This window comes from Arachis hypogaea, chromosome 12 (assembly GCF_003086295.3).
Source record: "Arachis hypogaea cultivar Tifrunner chromosome 12, arahy.Tifrunner.gnm2.J5K5, whole genome shotgun sequence".
NCBI lineage: Eukaryota > Viridiplantae > Streptophyta > Magnoliopsida > Fabales > Fabaceae > Arachis > Arachis hypogaea.
The window spans coordinates 23987220-24001767 of record NC_092047.1 but is presented as its reverse complement, the minus strand read 5'-3'; positions in this window follow the sequence as shown (position 1 = coordinate 24001767).

Below are 14548 nucleotides of genomic sequence, written 5' to 3'. Positions count from 1 at the left end.
GATTCTCAAAGAGCTTGGCCAGTTGCTGAAATTGCGAGATAGAACCTGCAGGCAAAGCACACAACCAATCAAGTGCAGGACCATCTAAATAATTCGGAAAACAGCGACATAGAACAATATCTGATGCGCCGTTGACGATCATTATTGATCGAAACTTTTTGAGAAACTTCTTTGGGTCTCCGAGCCCATCATAAGGTGTGAGGGTTAGTGGCAAGGTGAATCTCTTTGGCAATTCGAAGTTCATCACTTCTTCTGTGAAGGGTCCCACAAGTTCGTCGGACTCTCCTTTGTCATCGTCGGGTTGAACTTTGTTGGCTCGGATAGTCTCCGAGACGTGTGATGGTTGAGAATGATGTTCATTATCCTCTGGTTGTTGATGATGAGTCTCGTCATGTTCTATCCGAACATGATTCAACTCGGCGATTTGAGCAGCCATTATTTGATTTTCATCGGCCATCCGTTGATTGGCTTGTTGTAGCTCAGCTATCATCCGCATAAGTTCCGATAGCGAAGGAGGTGGTACGTCAGCCATGGGCGTAAGCAGGGGTAATAGGACCAAAAGAAAAATTTGATTTCCTCGGCCCCACGGTGGGCGCCAATTGTTCTTGCTTGCGAAATAGAGGTATTAACCGAGCTTATACGCTTTGAGGCTGATCGTCCGATCCTTGAATTTCGAGCTTTTCTTTCTGGTGTGACGTGAATAGCGCGAACAAATGAGGGGGGAGTGTACCTGCAAAGGCACTCCAAAACTTAAGTCAGTATATTGTGTTATATCTTACTTGCCGAAGAAAATACTTTACCTGGCTTTTATATGGTCGACTGCTCGGCTGTTACGTCTCTAGTATTTAAAGTCGGTTACAAAAAGATAGGTAACGTCCCTTGATCATGTTACCGTTTTATCGTCGGTTATGACAGAGCATTTATCTGACCGAGTTATAGCTCATGAATGAAGGAGCTATAACGGACCGTGCCGAGTTATAGCTCGTTTATGACGACCATATCAGTAGCCCTTTGCACTTTTTGACATGTTGTTGACCAACCGATCCTAGAGTTGAATACTCCTTCGATGCAGTAGAAAAAAATACACGTTTCACAAAAAGTGACCAACAATCTTTATCTGACAATAAACCAAGCTTATATGCTGAAATAGTTTTCACTACATCGGCAACATTATCATTTCGAGTTGTTACAAGAACCTTGCTTCCCTTTTTCCCACGTTAAAAAGGTTTTTGAAGACTTTTCCAGCTTTTGGAATTATCAATCCACACATCATCCAAAACAATTAAGAATTTCTTCCTCATTAACTTATCCTTCAATCTAGTTTGAAGTAACTTAAATCATCCTCGTTACAAGAACTAGCACCTGCAGCTTTTATTAAGGTTTTTGTAACATTAACAATGTCAAATTGGTCGAAAACACATATCCATGCTCTAATGTCAAATTTATTTATTGTTATATCGATATATGTTATTATTATTTATCTATTTTTCAGTTATATTGGTGTTATTATTATTATTATTATTATTATTATTATTATTATTATTATTATTATTATTATTATTATTAATTAATTAATTAATTAATTAACTCTTTTCCTTGTATGCTAAGAAAATTATCCCACCAACTTTTTAATTGTCCTGTAAATCATTGGGTTAACATAATTGCTGCTTCTTTATTAGAAGCTTTTCTCATCTTATAAGCAGTTGCAGCCATAGTCATATTACACATTTGATCCAAAATGGCTTGTTCACTTAATCCATCTATATTCCATTTTACTAAGTCTGATCCTGTGAAACTGTTTTGTACTAATTGTATTCTTTCTTCTAAACCTACATATACTGGTGATGGTCTAGAATAATAATTTCTTGTTTTAGGATAATCTCTTTTATGAGATATTTTATTTATTTCTAATTCTTCTTCCTTTTTTAATATATTAATCGTCATTTTTCCCAAACTAATACTTCTAAATTTTTCTTTTAATTCTTCAACTTCTGCTTCTACTTTAGATTTTAAATTAATGTTATCTAAGCTTTGTAATTTATATATAGGTTTTTATATAGGTTTTTCTACTTTAATGGTTTTTTCATATTTTCTATTCTTTCTAATTGATTTTTCATTATATCTAACATGATATTAGTAAAGTTTAATTGTTGATGTAATTTCTTAATATCTCTTTTTTCTATGTTTTCTTCTGCATTGCTATCCTTATAGAGTGTTGCTTCTACTTCTAAATATTTTTCAACTGGTATTTTAATAGTTTCTTTAGGAGGATATTCAGATTCTATTATTGATCCTGAACTAGTTTTCCATACAATAGTCGATTTTCTTAAATGACATAATTTTTTATTGCCTTTAAAGTAATAATTAGCGTACCAGTTAAAGAAGTATAAATTAATTCTATTTTCTTTCATAAAATCATAGAATAGTCCTCTTAATCTAATAATTCCATTTTCGGAATAATTGGTAAAATACCAATCCCTTAATGGTTTATTATAATCAGCATTAAAATCTTGTCTTATCCATTCCTTATCAATCTCAAATGGTTCTTCCTTGATAATTACTGATAATACTTGTGATTCTATTGGATTGAATTCCGAAGGTGATTTATATACAGGAGTGGCTATATGAGGCCTTGTATTATTAATTCCTATAATATTATCCATATTTCCTATTGATGAATCTATAGAATTTCTATGACTAATAGTTTCAACATTATCGGGAGTTCTTAATGATTGGGATCTATTCATCCTAATTCTAATATCCGGTCATTCTCTTATTATTTCTCTTAATCTAGTGTTTTCTATTTGTGGTTCTTCAATAATATCAGGTATTACCCATTCTTCAGGCATTTTGCTTATTAATTGCTCATGTCTTAGCTTTCTAGGTGTTTGTATATTAAATCTTTTTAGATTGGTATTCATAATTATTGTTTCTTCTTTTGAAGATTGTCTTAATGCTTTAAAGTTATAATTAACCTTAGTAATTTTATAATATATTCTATAGATTATTTCAAATGGATCATATTTTTCATTTATGATTTTTTCATCAGATTGGACATGCAATTTTAAGGCTTGCCAAGTATATTCATTTTTCAGATTCATAGCATAAATCGGATAATAATTGAAGAAAACTGGTCCATCATGACAATTACTTTCTAATATTCCTAGTAGCGAATCATTAAAATTTTGAAATCTTGTATCTCTTAATGTCAATAATATAGGAACATTTATTTCTATTCTAAAATTTGGCTTTACTGCTACTTGTATTAATGCTATATGGATGAAGTTGTATCCTTTGTTACTATGTTCTTTTAGTTTATCTTCTTCTAAGATGGTAATAGTCCTATTATTACTTGTTCCCAATTTACAGTATTCTAACATATAAATTTTATAATCTCTTCCTTCCCAGAAATTTCTCTTTTTGTATACTTCATTTTTATCTATTATAGGTATATTCCAATTATGAAAACTTTCCTCTAACTTAGCTATTTCTAATTCATTTTTAGTTCCGGAGGTTGATGCTTCATCATTATCTGTTTTTACTACTAAAGAATTATTTTTTCCTAGATTTAAACTACTCATCGTTCTCAATAAACTAGCCATTTTATGGTTAGAACTTTGTGAGTTACGGGACCACCCTCGTTAACCAACGGATTCACTGCCTCACTAGGACTTACAACCGGGACCACGATCTGGGCTGACCAGCGTATTAACAGTTTTTACTGCTACTTCAAAGTTTTAACTATAAAACTTTTTAGTTTATCAAGAAGACTTGTCACCAGATGCTACATGTAAGATCCGGTTAATTAACGGCTAATTAACCCATAAATGAGAATTTATTATAGAAAGCCAAAAATGTTATTTTTATGGCTTAATATGATAGAGGAAATTGAGACGAGAATTTCGGTACCAATTTTATAGAAATCGGACCAAGATTGGACCGAACGGGCCAAACCGGGCCAACCGGACCCAAAGTGGGCCCTTGACCCAACTAAACTAAACCAAAACCCTAGTTTTCAGCACTCTCTCTCCTCATTTGAGACACTAAACACGCTGAAATGGAGGCCATGGAGGGAAGAACACTCTCTCAAGTTCTATCTCTCACTTGATCTTCAAACCACCATAACTTTTGATCTAGAGCTCCGATTGCCGCTCCGTTTGCGGCCACGCGTTCACCGCGGAGAGCTCTACAAAACCCATACAATTAATCTTGAGGTAAGCCACGTTTTACTGTTCGAAATTCCAGCCCTTGATTTCGAGTTTCATGAGTAAAAATGTTGAGATTTTGGGTTCTTTGATGTTATAGGACCCAACTCTCTTGAAGGAGAAGGTTAATCTTGTCTCTTTGGACCTTGGGTGTGGTAAGATTCTCAACCCTAGTGTAATTTATTGTTCTATGATGTTTTGATATTGAGATGTTGTGTATGGATATGATGATTGTGGCTTAGGTTGTGTATATGTGAATATTGGAGCTTGATTGGTGATTTTTGAAAGCTTGGAAAAGGGTTTTGTGTGATAAAATCTGTTCTTGGAGGTGTTGATATCTTGAGAGCTTGTGGACAAGTGGTTTGGAAGTGCTCCGGTTGAGCGTGGGAAATCGGCTAAGGTATGGTTTCGGTTTCCCGTATCTAATATGTAATGTGGAAGGAAATACTTAGGCTAGAGGCCCTAAGATAGGCATTGAATTGATGATGTTGTTGAATGATTGAGATATATGATGTGATCATATATGTGATTATGAATATTGATGCCTTGATTGTGTGATATATGAGAAAATGCATGTTGTGATATATGCTTGATGGATGATTGAGGTTGAATTGATGGGTGGTACCATGTTGATGGTGAGTATGATGTTGATCATGTATAATGATGGTTGATTGGAAATGGTATTATTGGAAATTGGGATGAGGAAGGATGTATGACATGATATTGTGTTTGTCCTTTAGCCATTTGATTGAGAAGTGTTAAAATGGTTAGATGGTGATTTTGGAAATTTTGGGTAAAGAGTCAATGTGTGAGTTGAGGATGGCTTGTTGTTGATTTTGGTACATTTTGAATGATTTCTAAGAGAAGGGTTGAAATTGGCATGTTTTGAATGTTTTTGAAAAGAGTTGAAAGTGGCTTGTTTTGAAAATGGCACTTTGTGGTTTTGTATGAAAATATGGTTTTTGGGCATACTTTGACGGGACATAACTTGGACTACGGATCTCTGATTTGTGCCAAATCTGTTTAGAAATGAAATTGGATCCGGGATGTCCATGCCGTTCGAAGAACGGGTGAAAAACGATTTAAAATGAGGAAGTTATGTTCGTCGGAAGATTGGGGGTTGAATCTGTAAATTCTGCAGCTTTTTAACTTAGAAAATTTTTAGCAGAATGACACTCTGCGCGTAGGCGCACTTGGCGCGTACGTGCCGTTCTTCGAGAAAACGCCATCCACGCGTACGCGTGGTGTGCGCGGGCGCGTCGATGCGCTGCACCAAATGCCCAGCCATTTTCCCGAGAGTTGTGCCTAAGTTGTGCCAGTTTTGTGCCTGGAACGCAACAGCACCCACGCGTACGCGTGGCTGACGCTTGCGCGTCGTTTGGCTAATTTTCAATCCACGCGTTCGCGCGTATGACGCTTGCGCGTCGATGAAGTTTTAAGGCCATCCACGCGTGCGCGTGGAGTGCGCGTACGCGTGAACCTGTTTTCATCCCAAAGTTGATTTTTGAGTTTTAAAAGCCAAATTTCATACTTCTAAGCCTCCGATCTCACCACGTATGTCTTAAATCATTATGATATGCCTAGCATGAGAAAAAGGGCTAGTGAATGTGGTAACTTGCGAGTGAAGCAAGGGGAAAAATGAATGATCATTGAGGATCAAAGATGATTATGTGAGATGCGGAGGATGGCGGTGGAAGTGCTTGTTGTGCCATGGGCCGAAGGGCCGTAATTGTTAATGAATTGGCTGGTTATGGATTTAACCGTGAGCTGGATGGCTAGATTATTGCCGTGTTACGGCGGAGTCATGATTATGGCTAAGTATAAATGCATATATGCTGTTGAATGAATTGTGAATGTTTGCACTTCCACCATCGGAGATGAGGGTTTCCCTGGGTAGTATCAGTGGCTAGCCACCACGTGCTCCAGGTTGAGACTCGAAGCTCTGTTAACCCAATGTCGTAAGTGTGGCCGGGCACTGTGAAAGGCTCGGATGAGCTCGCCCCCATAAATATTCACCAGTGATGGTGATGGATAAATATTCACCAGTAAGGGTGATGGATATGGATCATGATTATGATCAAGTTTATGATGAGTATAACTCGAGTTGGGGATGCACGACAGAGGGACAGTCCAATGGCTAGCTACCAGGACTTGTCGGGTTGGCTCTATAACCGACAGATGATATCATCAGCCACTAGGGACAGGCATGCATCATAAGCATACTACATGAATTGTTTGAGATTGCCTATTTGACTGCATATTACTTGCTAATTGCCTAAATGCCTTATCTGTTCCTATTTGTAAATCTCTTGTCTGATATAACTGTGTTTGCTATATTATACTCCTGCTGGTGGTTGGGAGGTCTGAAGAAATTGGAAAGGGAAGTATTAGTTAGACTGAAGAATCTTTAGTCAGTTGCCACTTACGGTTTAGCTTGTTTATAAGCTTTGATATTATCTGGAGGAAGTTCTAGGATTGCCTTCGGCTTTCCTCTATTATTATGTATTATATATGTGGAAGCTGTTACCGTGCTGGGGACCTCTGGTTCTCACCCATGCGGATTTTGTGGTTTTCAGATGCAGGACGCGAGGCTTCTCGTTGAGGCATGCTGGAGACTTCTGGATTAGCGAAGATCCTTTGTTATCGGGAATCTATTTTGGGTTATATATCTTGTTTAGATACTTTTATCTCCATTAAATAATACAAACTGTGATGACTCCTTCTAGAGGGGATTTTTGGAGAATAGGTTTTTTGTATTTGTGTCCCTTTGGGTTTCCTTTGGGGTTTCCCTTATTTTATTATATGTATATATTGCTATGCTCGAACCGGTTATCTTCGCCGCCGGATTTTGAGTCTTGATATTTCTGTTTTTGATACTCTTTATATATACGATCTTGCGTTAGCTTATCCTTTGCTCGTTGTGTTATCGATCGGAGTGTTGCGCGTTCGAGTTACGATTTTTGTTTACCCCTTTTTCTACAAAGGCTCCTAGTTATAATCAATTATTCATACTACTATACGTACTAAATTTTTGTTTTAGAGGTCGTAATACCTTGCCATCTCTGAATTATGACTTAAGCATAAGACTCTGTATGGTAGGGTGTTACATTATGGTATCAGAGCAGTTCGTTCCTGTAGAGCCTGAGGAATGGACTGACTATGCTTCTGTGCATTCTCTGTATGTGTGTTATGTGCTGTTAGTATATCTACTTGATATAGTTGGCATAAATGTTCATGAGCATGCATTTGGTACTTTGAAGCACTAAACTTCGGATATTGAGACTGATCAACTTAATATCGATTGTTTGGTGTGTATAGGAACCAGATGGCACCTCGTGGATGCGGTAGAGGTCGTGGGAGGAGTCGTAATAATACTCGTGCGCCGGAGACTAACCCTAATGATCCGATGAACTTTATGACTGTGTTGGAGAATATGGCTGCTGCTATGCAAGCCACTACTGAGGCTCTTGGTCAACAGATGAATAACCATGGTAATGATGGAGGTGGAGTTCAGGGCCCGATGACACTGGCAAACTTTTTGAAGGTTAATCCACCTAAGTTCAAGGGAACTACTAGCCTGACTGAAGCCGATACGTGGTTTCAGGCTATGGAACGAGCACTGCAAGCACAGGTGGTACCTGAAGGGCAGCGTGTGGAGTTCGCTACCTATTTGCTCACTGGTGAAGCGTCGCATTGGTGGCAGGGTATCCGACGCCTCCTGCAGCAGGGTGATGATTATATCACCTGGGATGTCTTCCAAGAGGAGTTCTATAAGAAGTACTTTCCGACTTCTGCTAGGACGGCCAAGGAGCTTGAATTGTTGCAGCTGAAGCAGGGTACTATGTCCGTATCTGAGCATACTGACAAGTTTGAGGAGCTGTTCAAATTCTCTCGTATGTGTCAAGGGACTCCGGTGGAATATGAGGAATGGAAGTGTGTTAAGTACGAAGGAGGACTCCGGAGCGATATTTTCAGTTCAGTGGGACCAATGGAGATTAGGACTTTCTCCGAGTTGGTGAACAAGTGTAGGGTTGCTGAAGAGTGTGTGAAGAGGGCAACCGCTGAGAAAGGAAGTCACAAAGGATCATTTTTACAGAACCGAGGGAAGAGCTTTGCACCTAGAGGTCCGCCCTTCAAGAGGGGAGGTTCTTTTAGGAGGCCCAACAACAACAACTCCCAAGGAAAAAGGTTTGGGAAGCAGCCTCAGAATGATCAAGCTTGTACTAGGTGTGGGAGTCACCATCCGGGAGTACCATGCAAGGCCGGATGGGGTTTGTGCTACAATTGTGGAAAGGCGGGACATAAAGCCGCAAGTTGTCCAGAGAAGCAAAAGCAAGGTGCTGGGAAAGCACAACAGACTGGTCGGGTGTTCACCACCTCAGCTGTGGGTGCAGAGGGATTCGAGACACTCATTCGAGGTAACTGTGAAATGGCTGGTCAAACTTTAAATGCTTTATTTGATTCGGGAGCATCGCATTCATTCATTGCATTTGAGAAAGCCCATGAGTTAGGGTTGAAGATCGTAACCTTAGGTTATGACTTAAAAGTGTATAATGCTACCCATGAAGCCATGGTAACTAGACTAGGATGCCCGAAAGTTTCGTTTAGGTTCAAGCAGCGTGATTTTGTCCATAATCTAATCTGCTTACCGATGATCGGTCTTGATCTTATCTTGGGATTGGACTGGTTATCCGAAAACCATGTCCTGCTTGATTGTTCTACCAAGTCGGTGTACTTTATGCCGGAGGATACAGAAGGACCGGTTGTGGTGAATAATTATTACTTGAATTCAATGATGGTGAACTGTTCTGGAACCGAATGTCAGGGTATCCTGTTGTTAACCGCGGGTGTTTCGGGTGATGATCAAAGGTTGGATCAGATTCCAGTAGTGTGTGAGTTTCCAGAAGTGTTTCCCGATGATATTGAGGAATTTCCACCTAACCGAGAGGTCGAGTTTGCTATTGAGTTGGTGCCTGGGGCGGGACCAATCTCAAGTGCTCCTTATAGAATGTCACCATTAGAGATGGCCGAGCTAAAGTCTCAGTTAGAGGAATTGTTGGGTAAGAACTTTATTCGACCAAGTGTTTCCCCGTGGGGTGCTCCAGTGTTACTGGTGAAGAAGAAAGATGGAAGTATGCGGCTCTGTGTGGATTACAGGCAGCTGAACAAGGTTACAATAAAGAATAAGTACCCATTGCCGAGGATTGATGATCTCATGGATCAGTTACAAGGAGCTGGGGTTTTCTCTAAGATCGATTTGCGATCCGGTTATCACCAGATAAGGGTGAGGGGTGAGGATATCCCTAAGACCGCTTTCAGGACTCGTTATGGTCATTACGAGTACACTGTAATGTCCTTTGGGTTGACGAACGCTCCTGCAGTATTCATGGATTACATGAATAGAGTATTCCGTCCGTTTTTGGATAAATTCGTTGTTGTCTTCATTGACGACATACTGATTTACTCCAAGACTGAAGAAGAGCATGCGGAACACCTGAGGACCGTGTTGCAGATTCTAAAGGAGAAGAAACTCTATGCGAAACTGTCTAAGTGTGAGTTTTGAAAGGATGAGGTGAAGTTTTTGGGTCACGTGGTGAGTAAGAAGGGAATAGCCGTAGATCCAACTAAGGTAGAAGCTGTGATGGATTGGAAGCAACCAACCATAGTAACTGAGATAAGGAGTTTTCTGGGTTTAGCTGGCTACTATCGAAGGTTCATCAAAGGCTTTTCGCAATTAGCTTTGCCGTTGACAAAGTTAACTCGCAAAGACACTCCGTTTGTTTGGACTCCTAAGTGCGAGGAGAGCTTTCAGACATTGAAGAAAAAGTTGACCACTGCACCTGTGTTAGTGTTACCTGAGCCGAACGAGCCTTTTGAGGTGTACTGTGATGCATCGTTAAAGGGCCTAGGGTGCGTGCTGATGCAGCATCATAATGTGGTGGCGTATGCCTCACGACAGTTGAGACCTCATGAAGTTAGTTATCCTACGCACGATTTGGAACTCGCTGCGGTTGTGTTTGCCTTGAAGGTGTGGAGGCATTATCTCTATGGGGTTAAGTTCCAAGTCTTCTCCGATCACAAGAGCTTGAAATACCTCTTTGATCAGAAAGAGCTTAATATGAGGCAAAGGAGGTGGATGGAATTGTTGAAAGACTATGACTTTGAGTTAAATTACCATCCTGGAAAAGCGAATATAGTGGCGGATGCGTTAAGTCGGAAGTCGTTATATGCGGCTTGGATGATGCTTCAAGAGGAGAAGTTGCTCAAGGAATTCGAGAGTCTAAAAATTGGTGCTCGAGAAGTATCTGGAACCTTGTGTTTGAGCCGATTAGAAATCTCGAGTGACTTTAAGTCCGAACTCCTAAAGGCTCATGAAAATGATGAAGCGTTATGGAAGGTGTTACCGGCTATCGAGCAAGGAAAACAGTGGAGAGTGTGGAAGAAAAAGATGGGTTATGGAGATTCAAGGGTAGGATCATTGTGCCGGATGTTGGCACTTTGAGGCAAGATATCTTAAAGGAGGCACACAAAAGCGGATTCTCCATTCACCCGGGGAGTACTAAGATGTACCATGATTTAAAGGCGATGTTTTGGTGGCCGGGTATGAAGAATGATGTGGCGGAATATGTTTCAAAGTGCTTAACTTGTCAAAAGGTAAAGATTGAACATCAAAGACCTTCCGGGATGTTGCAACCCTTAGAGGTTCCGCAATGGAAGTGGGAAAGTATTGCAATGGACTTTGTGTCGGGATTGCCAAGGACTAGGACTGGTTTTGATGCTATCTGGGTGATTGTGGACCGACTGACGAAGTCAGCTCACTTTTTTCCCATTCGGATGACTTACACCCTTGAGGAGCTAGCTCGGTTATACATAAAGGAGATTGTGAGACTCCATGGTGTACCTGCTACTATAATCTCTGATAGAGATCCTCGTTTCACTTCGAGGTTCTGGGGTGCATTTCAGAAAGCTTTTGGAACTCGATTAAGTTTGAGTACAGCGTACCATCCTCAAACAGATGGTCAATTCGAGAGGAAGATCCAAACACTAGAGGATATGTTGAGAGCTTGTGTTTTGGACCAACCGGCGAGTTGGGATCGGTATATGCCATTAGTAGAGTTTGCATACAATAATAGTTACCATGCGAGCATCGGAATGGCTCCGTATGAGGCTTTGTATGGGAGAAAATGTCAATCTCCACTATGTTGGTATGAAGCTGGAGAGAAAGGCTTGTTGGGGCCAGAAATGATAGCTGAGACCACTGAACAAGTCAAGAAAATCCGAGATAGGATGCTTACGGCGCAGAGTCGTCAAAAGAGTTACGCCGATCAAAGGCGGAAGCCCTTAGAATTTGAGGCAGGAGATCATGTTTTCCTGAAAGTTACTCCGACCACAGGAGTAGGTAGAGCGATTAAAGCAAAGAAGTTGAATCCTCGATACATTGGTCCATTTCAGATCTTGGAGAGGATTGGGCCGGTGGCGTATCGGGTGGCTCTACCACCCCATCTTTCAAACCTGCACGACGTATTTCACGTGTCGCAGCTTCGAAAGTACACTCCTGATGCTAGCCATGTGTTAGAACCCGAATCGGTTCAGTTAAGAGAAGATTTGACGCTTCCAGTGGCTCTAGTCAGAATTGATGATACTAGTATCAAACGGTTGCGTGGAAAAGAGGTTTCATTAGTCAAAGTGGCTTGGAGTCGAGGCGGTGTTGAGGAACACACTTGGGAACTTGAGTCGGAGATGCGAACGGATTATCCGCACTTATTCTCAGGTAATTGAATTTGAATTTGAATTTTGTGGGCAAAATTCCCAATTAGGTGGGTAGAATGTAAGATCCGGTTAATTAACGGCTAATTAACCCATAAATGAGAATTTATTCTAGAAAGCCAAAAATGTTATTTTTATGGCTTAATATGATAGAGGAAATTGAGACGAGAATTTCGGTACCAATTTTATAGAAATCGGACCATGATTGGACCGAACGGGCCAAACCGGGCCAACTGGACCCAAAGTGGGCCCTTGTCCCAACTAAACTAAACCAAAACCCTAGTTTTCAGCACTCTCTCTCCTCATTTGAGACACTAAACACGCTGAAATAGAGGCCATGGAGGGAAGAACACTCTCTCAAGTTCTATCTCTCACTTGATCTTCAAACCACCATAACTTTTGATCTAGAGCTCCGATTGCCGCTCCGTTTGCGGCCACGCGTTCACCGCGGAGAGCTCTACAAAATCTATACAATTAATCTTGAGATAAGCCACGTTTTACTGTTCGAAATTCCAGCCCTTGATTTCGAGTTTCATGAGTAAAAATGTTGAGATTTTGGGTTCTTTGATGTTATAGGACCCAACTCTCTTGAAGGAGAAGGTTAATCTTGTCTCTTTGGACCTTGGGTGTGGTAAGATTCTCAACCCTAGTGTAATTTATTGTTCTATGATGTTTGGATATTGAGATGTTGTGTATGGATATGATGATTGTGGCTTAGGTTGTGTATATGTGAATATTGGAGCTTGATTGGTGATTTTTGAAAGCTTGGAAAAGGGTTTTGTGTGATAAAATCTGTTCTTGGAGGTGTTGATATCTTGAGAGCTTGTGGACAAGTGGTTTGGAAGTGCTCCGGTTGAGCGTGGGAAATCGGCTAAGGTATGGTTTCGGTTTCCCGTATCTAATATGTAATATGGTAGGAAATACTTAGGCTAGAGGCCCTAAGATAGGCATTGAATTGATGATGTTGTTGAATGATTGAGATATATGATGTGATCATATATGTGATTATGAATATTGATGCCTTGATTGTGTGATATATGAGAAAATGCATGTTGTGATATATGCTTGATGGATGATTGAGGTTGAATTGATGGGTGGTACCATGTTGATGGTGAGTATGATGTTGATCATGTATAATGATGGTTGATTGGAAATGGTATTATTGGAAATTGGGATGAGGAAGGATGTATGACATGATATTGTGTTTGTCCTTTAGCCATTTGATTGAGAAGTGTTAAAATGGTTAGATGGTGATTTTGGAAATTTTGGGTAAAGAGTCAATGTGTGAGTTGAGGATGGCTTGTTGTTGATTTTGGTACATTTTGAATGATTTCTAAGAGAAGGGTTGAAATTGGCATGTTTTGAATGTTTTTTAAAAGAGTTGAAAGTGGCTTGTTTTGAAAATGGCACTTTGTGGTTTTGTATGAAAATATGGTTTTTGGGCATGCTTTGACGGGACATAACTTGGACTACGGATCTCTGATTTGTGCCAAATCTGTTTAGAAATGAAATTGGATCCGGGATGTCCATGCCGTTCGAAGAACGGGTGAAAAACGATTTAAAATGAGGAAGTTATGTCCGTCGGAAGATTGGGGGTTGAATCTGTAAATTCTGCAGCTTTTTAACTTAGAAAATTTTTAGCAGAATGACACTCCGCGCGTAGGCGCACTTGGCGCGTACGCGCCGTTCTTCGAGAAAACGCCATCCACGCGTACGCGTGGTGTGCGCGGGCGCGTCGATGCGCTGCACCAAATGCCCAGCCATTTTCCCGAGAGTTGTGCCTAAGTTGTGCCAGTTTTGTGCCTGGAACGCAACAGCACCCACGCGTACGCGTGGCTGACGCTTGCGCGTCGTTTGGCTAATTTTCAATCCACGCGTTCGCGCGTATGACGCTTGCGCGTCGATGAAGTTTTAAGGCCATCCACGCGTGCGCGTGGAGTGCGCGTACGCGTGAACCTGTTTTCATCCCAAAGTTGATTTTTGAGTTTTAAAAGCCAAATTTCATACTTCTAAGCCTCCGATCTCACCACGTATGTCTTAAATCATTATGATATGCCTAGCATGAGAAAAAGGGCTAGTGAATGTGGTAACTTGCGAGTGAAGCAAGGGGAAAAATGAATGATCATTGAGGATCAAAGATGATTATGTGAGATGCGGAGGATGGCGATGGAAGTGCTTGTTGTGCCATGGGCCGAAGGGCCGTAATTGTTAATGAATTGGCTGGTTATGGATTTAACCGTGAGCTGGATGGCTAGATTATTGCCGTGTTACGGCGGAGTCATGATTATGGCTAAGTATAAATGCATATATGCTGTTGAATGAATTGTGAATGTTTGCACTTCCACCATCGGAGATGAGGGTTTCCCTGGGTAGTATCAGTGGCTAGCCACCACGTGCTCCAGGTCGAGACTCGAAGCTCTGTTAACCCAATGTCGTAAGTGTGGCCGGGCACTGTGAAAGGCCCGGATGAGCTCGCCCCCATAAATATTCACCAGTGATGGTGATGGATAAATATTCACCAGTAAGGGTGATGGATATGGATCATGATTATGATCAAGTTTATGATGAGTATAACT